Here is a 13,880-nt window from a genome sequence, read left to right on the forward strand (position 1 = left end):
CACCCTAAATAAATTAAAATATGTTAGGTTTGAAATAAGACATTTTCTTTTAGCACTACTTTCAGTAATATCAAGGATTTTTTTTTAGAATTTGCTTCCCAAGTAAATTTGTTCTTCTCCCATTGCATTTAATTTTGGGGTAGCATTAGCATGTGTAGATCCAGGGTTTCTATAAAACAGCAGGCCACCATGCTAAAGGGTGGGTGCACCAATATGTAATGCATGACTGTAATATCCTTGGTGATGGAGTATTACCTTCCCTGCTAGCAGAGGCCTCTTTTCCGTGTATTTCGCTGGGCTGGAGTTCGCGAGGAAAAGATACCTCTGCCATGGGTCGAAACTGTTTCTGTTGCGCATGCGTGAGCGTTAATAAGCTACCGACGTGCCAAAACCCGTACCATCGCGCGAAAGATGTCAATATGGTTTGCATGGGTTTAGTCGGAAATCATGAATCAAACTCCGGTTAGTTCTCCTTTTCGAAAAAAGAAAACAACTGTTCAATTTCAATCACCTAAAACGTCACTAAAAAGATTGAACAACAAACGCAGCAAAGACGAGTTTTGTCTTGTTTGTGGGATTAATTTCAAGACATCTGGACAGGCGAGTTTCTTCAATGTAAATATCGCACAGTTGGATTCGAAGAAAATGTTACAAAACTTTTTGGTAAACTTAGATCAGCTATTCCCAGAAGAATATGCAAAACCTGTAAACGGAAGATTGACTCGTTTGTCAAAAGAGAGAAAATTCTGAATGAAGATAAGGCATTGAATGGCTTCTTTTATAATTCGTCGCGTGATATTTCTACGGAGGACGCCGTTTCGAATGCGGGCTTATTATCCGGCAGCGGATATACGTTTCATGCATGCGCTAGTCCTTGTGGGCTCAAATAGTGGCCAGTAATTAATGAACGGAGCATGCGCTCTGGATCTCGTCCACGATCGTGGACGGCGGTTTGATCAAACGAACTTGCGACCCATGGCAGAGGTATCTTTTCCTCGCGAACTCCAGCCCAGCGAAATACAGAGAAAAGAGGCCTCTGCTAGCAGGGAAAGTATTACCAGTATGTGATAGACAAAACTTCCATATGGCACCTGAAATGTATAACTATGTCATTATATCTTTGGAATGCTGTTTCATTTATTAATTGTTTCTTTGCAAGGGCAAAGCTGGTCAGAATGTAGCTTTGATACAAGTTCTATACTTCTATAAAGGGTCAAAGATCAAAGTACTTAAATTATATAAAGATAACAACAAACTTGTGCTTTTTCAATAATAAATTTGTAAAGAAAACAGTATTATATCAATCCTAAAGGTAATAGGTAAAGGGAAAAATACTAGGAAAGTGCTCAGTCAAGTTATTATTGCATTATTGTTATAAATGTTTTAGAATAGAGTAACATTTTTTTCAAATAGAGTCACATTTCTCCCTTTCTCCGCTCCCCATTGATTTTTTGTTTATTTGTATATTTATTCCTCTCCCCCCCCCAACATAGATCAATGAACATGGTTTGGTTTGAAATTAGAAACTTTCACTAATTTAGGATTTGCCTCCATTGCATTCATTTTTGAGTAGCCTGTATAGGTGGATCCAAAGTTTCTAAAAAAAAAAGGCCAAAGGGTGGGTGCACCAATATGTAACGCATGTCAGGAGGTATATTTGTGGAGTTTAATTTCAACACATTCTTCTGCGCGTTCGCACCCCTCCTAGGTACGGGCCTGTACAATTCATAATGACATGGCAGTAAAAATAAATGACTTTTTTAATCTACTTAAAAAAAAACATTTTAAAGACGCCTAGATCCCCCTAAATTACCCCCCATCAGTCAACACAAAAATGTATCAAATGCTGGCTCCACGTTTAGGCAGTGCCTAAATTTATATATTACATTATAAGGGATATATGAGGTTGGTTTTAATATTTTCGGTCTGCAAAATGCAAATTATTCTTTTTTGTGAAAAGTCTTCAAATTATGCTAGTTTTGAGTGATTATGCCAGAAATTGTGCTAGCATAATCGACTCGTCCCTACTCTAGAGACCAGTGCTCTTGTCAAGCATATCCAAGGAAAATGACCGGAGGCTTCATCTAGTGTAGAACTTTGCTTCCCGTACACTGAGTAACAATGCGAAATTTGACCACATCTTGCCTTTGTAAATGACCTTGGATGGCTCTCAATTGAAAAACTACTCCGCATACGATGTGTCACCACAGGGGCTAGCCAGGGAATGGCCCAGGGGGCTTGCCCCCCCCCCCCTATCTAGCAGCCAAAAATACATTTAGCACCCTGTTTTTTCTCGGAAACGTCAAACCTCTGGGTGTCACGTGACAAGGCCTGGCGGTCAAGTTTGCAGTCCGCGGTTCGCGTTTTGACCGCAGGAGCACCGTTTAGAGGTAAGTGGTTCACCTCAGCAGTTTTCCCCTCAAATTTTCTATGAGATCACGTTTGAGACCATGAATTAATGTTCTTAATCATTCGACTCTTGAAATAATATATTTTCATTGACAATTTGTACAATTACTAATACTTTTGGCTCGCTCGGTTGAAGTTAAGCACATGTTTTGCACTTTTCCCCGCCAAATACCACATTTGCCGTCAAATGTGCTAAACTACGTTTTCGCTAGTACGTTTTCGCTAGTACGTTTTCGCTAGTACCGCGGTTTGCCATTTACGGTTAATTCTGAAAATGCGATGCTAAATGTCTCTGGAGAAAATGCCTTGAAAGTCCCTTTTGGGTCCACTCCTGTTAAAAATCCTTGCAACGCGCTGCACCATGATCTATGAATGCATTAACAACCTTGTAAGTTCGTACCTAAGTTCTCTTGTAATAAGCCGCTCCACTATACATTGTAATATAACACTGGAAATATAGATAATTTCAGACTCCCTCTGTCGCCCATCAGTGGCACAGCAAAACGTTTTCTATAGAGCTGTCCAAGCATGGAACAGTCACTCCGCAAACTAGGAATTCTTAGACCCTTTTAATGTTCAGAAAAGGGGCAAAACAAGAACATCGCTAGTACATAGATTTTTTATATCGTGATCCCCTCATTTTTTGTAAGTCGTAAATCAACTTTCAAAGACAAGCTTGTGCAGTAGGATAGGGGTCCGCACAAGCGCCACACCCTTGTTATTCCCAAGAAGTTTGCTGGCTTGGCCCTATCACAGCTAATAAGTCAAGCCACGGTAGACGAAATTGACAATCCGTTACCAGCCTATCACTCTAAGGATATTTTTCTATCTTTAGTTCACGTAGCGCTCAAAATACGCACAGACCTCCGTGAAACGCCTGGGTTGAAAGGGCTTGACATAGGCAATTTTAGCGCAGAGGATTTCATTCCAGAAAGCAACTTGGCGGCGAACATCTTCTGGAAGATGAAACGGTGAACGATGAAGATGCCGAGGTTCGCAACAAGGCTTTTCCATTGCCCAGGACATAGTATACCAAGTGGCGGTGGCGGTGGCGGTGGCGGTGGCGGTGGTGGTGACTATGCTAATGTTGATATATCGACTTGCTAACGTTGATAATTCGACCTTGATGTTGATAATTCGACTTCGATGTTGATAAATCGACTTGTTGATCAATCGACTTGTTGATAATTCGACTTAACTGCCGACTTGACCGTTGATAATTCGACTTCGAAAGTTGATAATTCGACCTCGATAGTTGATAATTCGACTTCGACTGTTGATAACTGAATTGTTGATAATTCGACTTGATTGTTAGGGAAGAAAGTAGGGAGACCTTCATGTGGTAACGATACTACATCTTCCTGAAATAGGAAATCGATACAATAAGCATTTTTATGCTAACCACAAGAGTTTAGACCAAGGATAAACATACGATGAATGATTATTGGTTACAAACCAATACAAACCCGCAAAAAAAAAACCCCAGACATTCTTGATCACTGCAGGCTGCAGTGATATAATATAATCAGTGAAATATAATTTAACTAAAAGGTCAAATTACGTCTATTTCCCAGCGCTACCAGCCAACATCGACACCTCGTTGCATTTGCTAAAGCAGGGGAGGTCGATCATGTCATAGATTGTAGCTAGTGTGAAAATGCTTTCTTTCCGATCTAATTAAAGCATGTAGGGTATTAAAAGTTTAAATAAAGATCTTTCGGCAACTCGTTGACGATAGTTTTCCATTAGATTTAAGAAAATAATTCTCCATGATTTTTATCCAGGCACAGCAGAGATGAGTGCCTGGCGGGGAAGAGCTGCTGGTCAAAACATTAATTTCAGACTACACACCCAAATACATATAAGGCTGAATAAGGAATTCATCTATCGCTGCACGACACCTTTCCGACGAATTTTAGCAATTATCACATGGTTCCAACTCGAGAAAGAGACATTATATGTAATGATATAAAAATTAAATATATGTGTTGTTGGTTGAACAGCCTACAGTTAGTGGAGATGTGTAGAGCTTGGGACCTAAGGTGCTTGTACACGCGCCTCAAGACGAAATCGGGTAACACTATGTACTATCTACTTTTCTTTGCAAAGTCAATCTTTAGTATAGCACCATGCGTACTTTTCTTTGCAAAGTCAATCTTTAGTATAGCACCATGCGTACTTTTCTTTGCAAAGTCAATCCAGTCTTTAGTATAGTAACCATGCGTACTTTTCTTTACAAAGTCAATCTAGTCTTTAGTATAGTAACCATGCGTACTTTTCTTTACAAAGTCAATCTAGTCTTTAGTATAGCACCATGCGTACTTTTCTTTGCAAAGTCAATCTAGTCTTTAGTATAGCACCATGCGTACTTTTCTTTGTAAAGTCAATCTAGTCTTTAGTATAGCACCATGCGTACTTTTCTTTGTAAAGTCAATCTAGTCTTTAGTATAGCACCATGCGTACTTTTCTTTGCAAAGTCAATCTAGTCTTTAGTATAGCACCATGCGTACATTTCTTTGTAAAGTCAATCTAGTCTTTAGTATAGTACCATGCGTACTTTTCTCCGCTTCATTGAGTTAGAAACTACACAAACCTACTTAAAGCTGCAGGGGCTCAACAATGAAAAGTAGAGAATCTAGGGGGAGGGTTTTTGGGGTCTAACCCCCCCCCCCCCCTTTGGGCTGCCAGAAAGCCATATGTAACAAAAAAATTACCCCCTCCTCACTTTATCACTGAGCCAAACCCTCCTTTAGAGAAAAGCTAGATCCGCCCCTGATGAATGTCCTGAAAACGTAGCCAAGGGGAGTTAGAGTTAAACAGAGGGATACAACTTCGGTGGAAACCCCGAGGTTAGGCCGTGTGTATAGATTAGCCTTCCCTGTTACGAAGTCCCGTGGTTTCTCTTGATCCTTTTTCGCAATAGAAAACTTTGTTTGTTATATATGTTGATTCCTTATTACTAATATTTTCTATTACTCTTGTTCTATAAAATAACTAAAAACAAACAAAGAAAGAACAGAAAGGAACACGGGTTCCATGAATTGTGAAAAGTGTGTAGTGCGGGACAAACACCTCCTGCCTCCCGGGGTTACAAGAGGGTGATAATTTTAAAGTCACCAGAAAAGAGTACTAAGGCACTTTTGGACAAGATTCTATGTATGTATGTATGTATGTATGTATGTATGTATGTATGTATGTATGTATGTATGTATGTATGTATGTATGTATGTATGTATGTATGTACGTATGTATGTATGTATGTATGTATGTATGTATGTATGTATGTATGTATGTATGTATGTATGTATGGTATGTATGTATGTATGTATGTATGTATGTATGTATGTATGTATGTATGTATGTATGTATGTATGTATGTATGTATGGTATGTATGTATGTATGTATGTATGTATGTATGTATGTATGTATGTATGTATGTATGTATGTATGTATGTATGTATGTATGTATGTATGTATGTATGTATGTATGTATGTATGTATGTATGTATGTATGTATGTATGTATGTATGTATGTATGTATGTATGTATGTATGTATGTATGTATGTATGTATGTATGTATGTATGTATGTATGTATGTATGTATGTATGTATGTATGTATGTATGTATGTATGTATGTATGTATGTATGTATGTATGTATGTATGTATGTATGTATGTATGTATGTATGTATGTATGTATGTATGTATGTATGTATGTATGTATGTATGTATGTATGTATGTATGTATGTATGTATGTATGTATGTATGTATGTATGTATGTATGTATGTATGTATGTATGTATGTATGTATGTATGTATGTATGTATGTATGTATGTATGTATGTATGTATGTATGTATGTATGTATGTATGTATGTATGCATGTATGCATGTATGCATGTATGCATGTATGAATGTATGCATGTATGCATGTATGCATGTATGCATGTATGCATGTATGCATGTATGCATGTATGCATGTATGCATGTATGCATGTATGCATGTATGCATGTATGCATGTATGCATGTATGCATGTATGCATGTATGCATGTATGCATGTATGCATGTATGCATGTATGCATGTATGCATGTATGCATGTATGCATGTATGCATGTATGCATGTATGCATGTATGCATGTATGCATGTATGCATGTATGCATGTATGCATGTATGCATGTATGCATGTATGCATGTATGCATGTATGCATGTATGCATGTATGCATGTATGCATGTATGCATGTATGCATGTATGCATGTATGCATGTATGCATGTATGCATGTATGCATGTATGCATGTATGCATGTATGCATGTATGCATGTATGCATGTATGCATGTATGCATGTATGCATGTATGCATGTATGCATGTATGCATGTATGCATGTATGCATGTATGCATGTATGCATGTATGCATGTATGCATGTATGCATGTATGCATGTATGCATGTATGCATGTATGCATGTATGCATGTATGCATGTATGCATGTATGCATGTATGCATGTATGCATGTATGCATGTATGCATGTATGCATGTATGCATGTATGCATGTATGCATGTATGCATGTATGCATGTATGCATGTATGCATGTATGCATGTATGCATGTATGCATGTATGCATGTATGCATGTATGCATGTATGCATGTATGCATGTATGCATGTATGCATGTATGCATGTATGCATGTATGCATGTATGCATGTATGCATGTATGCATGTATGCATGTATGCATGTATGCATGTATGCATGTATGCATGTATGCATGTATGCATGTATGCATGTATGCATGTATGCATGTATGCATGTATGCATGTATGCATGTATGCATGTATGCATGTATGCATGTATGCATGTATGCATGTATGCATGTATGCATGTATGTATGCATGTATGCATGTATGCATGTATGCATGTATGCATGTATGCATGTATGCATGTATGCATGTATGCATGTATGCATGTATGCATGTATGCATGTATGCATGTATGCATGTATGCATGTATGCATGTATGCATGTATGCATGTATGCATGTATGCATGTATGCATGTATGCATGTATGCATGTATGCATGTATGCATGTATGCATGTATGCATGTATGCATGTATGCATGTATGCATGTATGCATGTATGCATGTATGCATGTATGCATGTATGCATGTATGCATGTATGCATGTATGCATGTATGCATGTATGCATGTATGCATGTATGCATGTATGCATGTATGCATGTATGCATGTATGCATGTATGCATGTATGCATGTATGCATGTATGCATGTATGCATGTATGCATGTATGCATGTATGCATGTATGCATGTATGCATGTATGCATGTATGCATGTATGCATGTATGCATGTATGCATGTATGCATGTATGCATGTATGCATGTATGCATGTATGCATGTATGCATGTATGCATGTATGCATGTATGCATGTATGCATGTATGCATGTATGCATGTATGCATGTATGCATGTATGCATGTATGCATGTATGCATGTATGCATGTATGCATGTATGCATGTATGCATGTATGCATGTATGCATGTATGCATGTATGCATGTATGCATGTATGTATGTATGTATGTATGTATGTATGCATGCATGCATGCATGCATGCATGTATGTATGTATGTATGTATGTATGTATGTATGTATGTATGTATGTATGTATGTATGTATGTATGTATGTATGTATGTATGTATGTATGTATGTATGTATGTATGTATGTATGTATGTATGTATGTATGTATGTATGTATGTATGTATGTATGTATGTATGTATGTATGTATGTATGTATGTATGTATAGTGTTGGTTTGAGAAAAATACAAACTACATAGGTTTCCCTACAGGTCTGTTTCGTGGTTGCCCACTCATCAGGGGTTTTAATGAGAATATTCCTACCATCGTATATATACTATTAACATTGAAATTTACATAATAATAGACTGATAGTTTTAGCTAAGGCGGCAAGAGGAACAATAGCGAGTTACATAAATATGCAGGGCGGAACGTGTGAAAAATTGATAGCGCGAAAATTTAACGGTGACGGGATTAACAGTTCTAATTGTTTCGTAGCAGGGCTTTGTTTCTGTGGCGGCACGAGGACACGAGTTCATTGCGTTTATTTAGAGTTGATAGTTTGGGTTGGCAGATGATCGTCAGCTTTTCCTTGAGGCAGAGGCTGCAACGCTTAGTGGTACTGTTGTAAGCGGAGTGGGAAGAAAGAATGCGCCATGAAATAAAGTACTCAATCATGTTATCCTTGAGAGTCCAGACGTGTTTGCTGAGTTCGGTGGAGTTTCTGTGTTTGGCGTGTCGGAATGATGCGGTGTGGTTTCTGTACCTGGTCTTGAAGCTGTTTTCAGTGAGCCCGACGTATGTTTCCGAGGTGTTGTTGTCTTTTCGAGTTACGGTAGCTTGGTAGATAACAGATGTCTGTAGGCAGTTTCCGTCTAGAGGGCAGGTGTCTTTCTGTCGGCAGTTGCATGTCTTGTTGTTGGTAGTGGTAGGGGCGGAGTTGGCGATCTCGGTGGCCGACGATGCGGTGATGATGCGCTTGTTGTGGTTGTCGATGATCTGTTTGGTGTTGTTCATGCAGCTGTAACTGATTTTGATGGTGTTTCTGTTGAAGATTTTACGGAGGTGGTTGTCTTTCGGGAAGTGCTTGTCTATCAGGGTGAGGAATCTGTGGCCGATGTTGGTGCTGGTGTTCTTGCTGAAGGGCGGGTTGTACCATAGGATGTTGTTGCGTTTGCGGGTTTTTCGGTTGGTTACGGTGTTGGGATCGTAGCGTAGCGTGTAGTTGTATCCGCTATCGTCGAGTGCTTTCTGGTAAGGCGGCGCGGTCTGGTCAAAGGAGGCTTGGTCTGAAGATAGGGCAGATAGGCGTCTGTTGATACCAGCAGGGATGTTCTTGGTGATGGAGGGCGGGTGGTTGCTCTCACGGTGGACATATTGTAGCGAGGAGTTCGGCTTTGTATAAGGCTGGTGTGCATTACGTTTTAGGTCGAGGGTGACGTCTAGGAAATTGACAACTTGTTTGTTTGCCTCAATGGTGATTCGGAGTCCGTTGTTGTTGAAGATGCGGCATAGTTCCTTTTTTAGGTTTTCGGTGGCTCTGGGTGTGGCGTTGGTGATGGCTAGTCCGTCGTCGCGATAGAGTCCTACGTTCATATTGAGGTCCTGAAGTTGGGAGAGAAGGAAGTTGCCTACAAGTTCACAGGTTTCTGCGCCATCGAAGCTGACCATCGTAACATCAAATATCGTGTTGCTTTTCTTCTGCCAGGGTGTTTGGTTGTGGACCAGGAAGGAGCTCTTGGAGTGGGTTATGATCTCTTTTTCATCAGGGGTGATTTCGTCATAGTTGGAGGCGAAGTCGAGTGCTCTTGATAGTAGGTCTTGGCTGATAGATGGGTAGAATTCTTACCAGAAAGCCTTACCAGAAAGCACTCGACGATAGCGGATACAACTACACGCTACGCTACGATCCCAACACCGTAACCAACCGAAAAACCCGCAAACGCAACAACATCCTATGGTACAACCCGCCCTTCAGCAAGAACACCAGCACCAACATCGGCCACAGATTCCTCACCCTGATAGACAAGCACTTCCCGAAAGACAACCACCTCACCACCTCCGTAAAATCTTCAACAGAAACACCATCAAAATCAGTTACAGCTGCATGAACAACACCAAACAGATCATCGACAACCACAACAAGCGCATCATCACCGCATCGTCGGCCACCGAGATCGCCAACTCCGCCCCTACCACTACCAACAACAAGACATGCAACTGCCGACAGAAAGACACCTGCCCTCTAGACGGAAACTGCCTACAGACATCTGTTATCTACCAAGCTACCGTAACTCGAAAAGACAACAACACCTCGGAAACATACGTCGGGCTCACTGAAAACAGCTTCAAGACCAGGTACAGAAACCACACCGCATCATTCCGACACGCCAAACACAGAAACTCCACCGAACTCAGCAAACACGTCTGGACTCTCAAGGATAACATGATTGAGTACTTTATTTCATGGCGCATTCTTTCTTCCCACTCCGCTTACAACAGTACCACTAAGCGTTGCAACCTCTGCCTCAAGGAAAAGCTGACGATCATCTGCCAACCCAAACTATCAACTCTAAATAAACGCAATGAACTCGTGTCCTCGTGCCGCCACAGAAACAAAGCCCTGCTACGAAACAATTAGAACTGTTAATCCCGTCACCGTTAAATTTTCGCGCTATCAATTTTTCACACGTTCCGCCCTGCATATTTATGTAACTCGCTATTGTTCCTCTTGCCGCCTTAGCTAAAACTATCAGTCTATTATTATGTAAATTTCAATGTTAATAGTATATATACGATGGTAGGAATATTCTCATTAAAACCCCTGATGAGTGGGCAACCACGAAACAGACCTGTAGGGAAACCTATGTAGTTTGTATTTTTCTCAAACCAACACTATACACCGCTCTACTTTCGAGTATTGAGCACTTTCTATGAAAGCCTTCAACCATCATTTTATGTATGTATGTATGTATGTATGTATGTATGTATGTATGTATGTATGTATGTATGTATGTATGTATGTATGTATGTATGTATGTATGTGTGTGTGTGTGTGTGTGTGTGTGTGTGTGTGTGTGTGTGTGTGTGTGTGTGTGTGTGTGTGTGTGTGTGTGTGTGTGTGTGTGTGTGTGTGTGTATGTATGTATGTATGTATGCACATGTGTTATGTGTTATGTACTGTCCAGTTCCCAGACCTTCATGCTCTTAACAGGCCGTCACTATAGTCACCTAATATCTTTTAACTGCCCCAGTTATAATATTAATATTGAATAGTTACAAACATCCCAAAAGTCATATTTTTTTAGCTAGTAATGTGTTAAATTGAGGTTAGGTATCAGGTTGGGAAATTCCATTTAAAGACCTAGTACTGATACACATCTCTTTGTAACTTTACTAACTTTATTGGTAAAAGCGTCAAGTCGATTTATCAACATTAGCATGTGATCCACGAAAATCATCTGAAAAACTAAAGACGATACTGATCTAATTTGAACGGTATCTGGTAGTGTGGTTCATTCTTTATTCTTGTGCTTAAAATTGCCCATAAAAAACTAGTTTTTCTTGTAAAAAATCACGTTCTTTTTGTGTTGATAATTCGACTTGAATAGCGAAATGCTATCTCCTGCGCATGCGCACCGCAGACAGCAGACAGAGATCTTTGCAAGTTATAACCGCCCTCCAAACTTGGTTGCTATAGCTCCACATCTTCAACCATAAATCAAGGGCTCTTTTTTCGAAAAATTGCTTTTTTACAAAAAAGTCAGGTATAGTGTAGGTATGAAACTTAGTACCATAGTTTTGTAAGGCCATGACTACCTTTTGACAAAATTTGAGATCCCCCGGGTTTTCAGGGGGGGAGTTATGGCTTGTTGATAAATCGACCATCATGGAGGTTTTTTGGCCATTGACAGGGGGGACATCACCAAATTTCGAAAGTAATGACACATAACACCTACCAACACTATCTGATCTGTTTCTGCCGTTAAAAAAAAGAAAAAAAATTCTCATGGTCGATTTATCAACATAGCATAGTGATGATGATGATAATGATGATGATGATGTTGATGATGATGAGGATGACTATGCTAATGTTGATATATCGACTTGCTAATGTTGATAATTCGACCTCGATGTTGATAATTCGACTTCGATGTTGATAATTCGACCTCGATATTGATAATTCGGCTTCGATGTTGATAAATCGACTTGTTGATAAATCGATAAATAAATTGATTAAATAAATAATAACAACTTACTCTATTGCCACGAGTCAAAGGTTTTGTTGTCTTCGAGAGGCCGCAGTATTTTGATTTTAAAGAAACCCTGGTTCCAGAGGCTCGTCAGTAACTATAAAATTATACCGGGGAAGGGCTAGAGAGGGCTAGAAATGTAGATATGACATACACGTTTGGCACTAGACAACGATGAAGAGGCAAGAGCCTCGAAACGCGTCTGTCCGTATATATCTTTTTAACGCGCTTTACAGTATCACGTCTATTACCCAGCGCTACACCAGTCAACATCAACACCTCGTTGCATTTTGAAAAGCAGGGGAGGTCGATTGTGTCATAGGTTGTAGCAGGGTGTTAAAAGTTTAAATAAAGATCTTCCGGGAATTCGTTGACGATAAAAATTATCCGTGATTGTTATCGCGGGCACATCAGGCACATAGAGCTGCAATGTTGGTCAAAACATAATTCTCGGACTACACACCCAAATACATAGAAGGCGCAATTAATCCAACGCCCCAGTACACAATAATAACATTTATCTAAAAGAAAGATCTTTCCCGATATTTTTTCTACGATTCTTTGAGCCCCTAGCACGGATACATTCTAAAAGCGGCAACAAAACTCTGTTTAAGCCACACTCGGGACAAATATAGATTGATTAATCAGGCGCGTACACCGGGATTGTGCGTCAAGCCCGCTAGTTCCCCAATGACACCTATGCTTATTCGAGTTGAAGTGTACTGTACACCAGGTCATTGGCCTCGGCCACTGATCTTTTCTTGTGGTTAACTATTCAACTATTTTTGTTATCAAAGCGTATCTAAAACATAGTTGTAGTAGAGCCTACATTTTGAAATTACACGCTTTACTCGAGAGCAGATTAATCACTGTTAGAGTGCAGGTCATGGTTGGTAACAAATAAATTTCCCGTATTATGATTACTAAAGGTGTTCCCATTTTTTAGAAACTTATTATCCTTACAGATTTTATATCTAGATGCTGAATTATCCTTTAATATTCAAGCAAATGAATTGTAAAAAAGTGTGTAGCGCGGGACAAATACCTCCGGCCTCGCCCGTGGTTACAAGATAGTGTTAATTTCAAAATCACCAGAAAAGAGTACTAAGGCACTTTTAATGACACAATTCTATGTATGTATGCATGGATGTTTTATGTACCGTCCTGTCCAAAGACCTTCATGCTCTTCGCAAGCCGTCCGTAGTCACATATCTTTTTACTGCACAGTTAAAGTTGTCAAATAATTCGGTCACGTATTGATGGTGTTGTAAAACGGATATTGAATAGTTACAAGGTCACAATTTTCAGCTAATAATGTTTTAGTTGTTGAAAACCCAAAATGTTTAAAATTGAGGTTAGGTGTCAGGCCGGGGAATTACCTTTAAAGACCTAGCACTGATACACACCTTGTAACTTAACTAAGTTTATTGACGAAAATCATCTAAAAAACTAAAGACGATACTGATCTAATTTAAACGGTATCTGGTAGTGTGGTTCATTCTTTATTCTTAAGGATAAAATCGTCCATAAAGAACAAGTTTTTCTTGTAAAAAATAACATTTTGTGTGTGTTGATAATTCGACTTGAATAGCTTCACAGCACACAGAGATCTTTGCAAG

The sequence above is a fragment of the Nematostella vectensis genome, chromosome 15 (assembly GCF_932526225.1).
Source record: "Nematostella vectensis chromosome 15, jaNemVect1.1, whole genome shotgun sequence".
NCBI lineage: Eukaryota > Metazoa > Cnidaria > Anthozoa > Actiniaria > Edwardsiidae > Nematostella > Nematostella vectensis.